Source organism: Chaetodon trifascialis, chromosome 16 (genome assembly GCF_039877785.1).
Source record: "Chaetodon trifascialis isolate fChaTrf1 chromosome 16, fChaTrf1.hap1, whole genome shotgun sequence".
NCBI classification, from domain to species: Eukaryota; Metazoa; Chordata; class Actinopteri; order Chaetodontiformes; family Chaetodontidae; genus Chaetodon; species Chaetodon trifascialis.
Genome location: NC_092071.1, coordinates 11,738,925 through 11,741,791, shown reverse-complemented (window position 1 = coordinate 11,741,791; position 2,867 = coordinate 11,738,925).

Sequence of the window (2,867 nt, the reverse complement as noted above, 5' to 3'; positions counted from 1 at the left end):
AATACTTTTGATAGCTGCTGTAAGTGTTTACATATTGATATTTCTGAGTTTTTTCTAGTCGCTCATTCACAAAGCCTTATCGATTCTGAAGAAAACTGAATAGCTCTAAAAAAAACTTGGTTTGGTTAAAGAGTTACTTGAAAAACTTCACAGCCCTATTTTCTTTGCTGTTTTGTGGATTTAAACTGCTGTTGAGGACATATTTATGTTTCTTAAAAAATACTTTCAAAGTCATCAAAGCACATTAACACTAACACCACGACTTGATCATCTGGTCATGTTACTCCATGAAACCCCTGAAGATGATGGTACATCCAAGGATCGTTAATGGGTTAGCTGACATGTACCTTATACAGTACATGTTTAGCCAGTTAACAAATGGCTAAAACCTGTCTGAAAAAGAAATCATTCAAAATCTGTCTTTAACTTGGTTTATGCTCTCATTTAAAATGCTGATGTCCATGAGGTTCACTCCACTCCCGCGGCTCCAATTTAAAAACACATACATTTGTAATGAGGGAAGGTGCAGCGCGTCTATAGATAAGTCTGTGCTTTGGGAGAAAAAGGAGGAACAGGCTAAAGGTTATCAGAGCTCTTTTTTTTTTTTAGATTATAAAATCTCCATGGGCATAGCATTAGCTTAGTGAACCATGTCATGCCAGATATATATAGAAAATGTATTAATTAAATTGAGTTTGGATTCTGCCCTTGACGCAAACGCTTCCTTTCAGTAACATTTAACATACTGTATTTAAAAAAGTTCAAAATATATATATATATATATATATATATAAACCATTATTGAGCTTCAACATCTGTCTTGTTCGTTTGTACAGAAGCTTCCTTAAAGTGGAATCTGAATCTGTCATATAATGAATGCATTAGTGGAGTTAGACCAAGAATGAATCCTTTCAGGAAGCGTCTTTGTTTCTTGCTCCAAAAACAGCTTCTCCATTAACAGCTTAAATGTTCTTCCATTAGTACTAACAGTCAGTACAGAAAAACCACACATTTATCTGCCAGCACATTCTGCAACCCGTCTTTGCTGAAAACCTGCTCGGTCCTACCAGTTATTATCTTACATCACAGCTGCTTCTTTTTCTCCCTTTGACTTATTCACTTTTGTTCGCTCCTTTGAGATGAGGATTCATGCATGTTAGCGCGCTGTACAAACCAGGTAGCCAAAATGTTCTTACGATGTTCTGTAACTGAAGAAGGATATAGACAAAGATAGAAGAAAAAGAAGAAATCTTTGGTTCCAACAACTTTCTAAAACTGCCCTTGTGTTTTAAACAGAACTCAAAAAGTTCAAAAACTGATGCATCAAAGCAGAATTGCATCAGTCAGCCTGATTGTTCTCCACAGACCAGACGTTTTTGTTTTCTCTGAACTGCTTTCTGTCACTGTCCTGTTTGTACATCTCACTGGCCGGTAATTTCTATCAGCGAACAAGTGATTGAGCAAGTGAAAAAGAGATGAAATATTCAACAGATGATGAAACTGAGTTCCAAGTGTGATCAAAAGACTGTGCTGAAATGCTCCTGGGTTCGTGATGGATCTCCCAGCACCAAAACAGGCGGTAGCAGATGAAAAACACAAGAACAGAAAGCACTCAAACTAGCTTACATAATGCTCACACTCACAGATTTTAAAGACCTCATTTAGCTATATTAGTATTAAGTAATGCTATATATTACGAAGACTGAACCTCCAGATTTCACTTTAACAAATCCTCCAAGGACAAAAAGTATGTATTGTCCCTAAATGTCCTACAGATACACAGAGAAACGCCTGTAATGGATGAATATTCACTGGTCCTTGTGAGTCAATCAAAACATTTGTTTTCCTTGCTTTTTTGTGTGTTGAATGCATTTGAAAACTTTATCAAAGTTAACAGAGGCCTCACACCTGACTGTACTGACAGGTTTTTTCCACTAGGGGGAGATGTCATAATAGCATGGAGTTCCTTCTCTCTACTTCCTCTCTGCCAAAATCTCTGCATGATCTGACATCCAAAATAACCACCTGCAGCCTCGCACAGAGTGTGGTGCAGTCCTCTGGGCAACAACAGGATTTATATTTCTCTTAAAGGTTTGTTTTAGAGGACAGAAAGCTGACAGCACAGAGACACGCAGAAGAGAGGCATTGAATTTACTGTGAAGTGTAGTCAAAGTGATAATCCATTATACATGTTTAAGAGTCTGTGTGTGTCCATGACTGAGAGGAGTCTCAAAGCAGAGCAGAGGGAACATAAAGGAAATCAATATTACTCTAAATTGCTGTCTGGGCTGAATGTGTGTGTCTTTTTTTTTTTTTTTTTTTTTTTTAAACACGCTGAAATAGCATCATAGACAGGAAGTTGTCTCCAAAGGGAGGAGGCTCTGTGAGAACTCAGCGTCCTGCATGTTGCTGTCCTCACTGGTATCAGAGAGGTCACACAAGTTCATAAAGAGTGAGTAAATCTTGGATGTGCTGTGGGTTCAGTTCAGTTTGTTTTAATTTCTCTGTTGGTCAAGTAGAATTCATTCTTCATGGAAACATCACCATGAGCTGTTTTACTGCATCATACGCATATACATTTACTATATAAGGAACAAAACATTTAAGTATACCTGGGTACATCTGTGGTCACATCATCAGATTCAGCTTCAATTAATGAACATCCTCATAGGAAGTGCTGACCTGCATGTCTCCGCTTTAGAAGCATACCTGTTCACAAGTCAAGACCGTGCATGACTGTGTTTCATGGTGGACTCTCCCTTTGAAGCTGTATCAGATCTGGCTTCAACACGGGAGACGCAGCCAGCTGTCTGGAGAAGTTAGGACTGGAGGAAGAGTTGAGCTGATGAACGATGAACATGACAGCA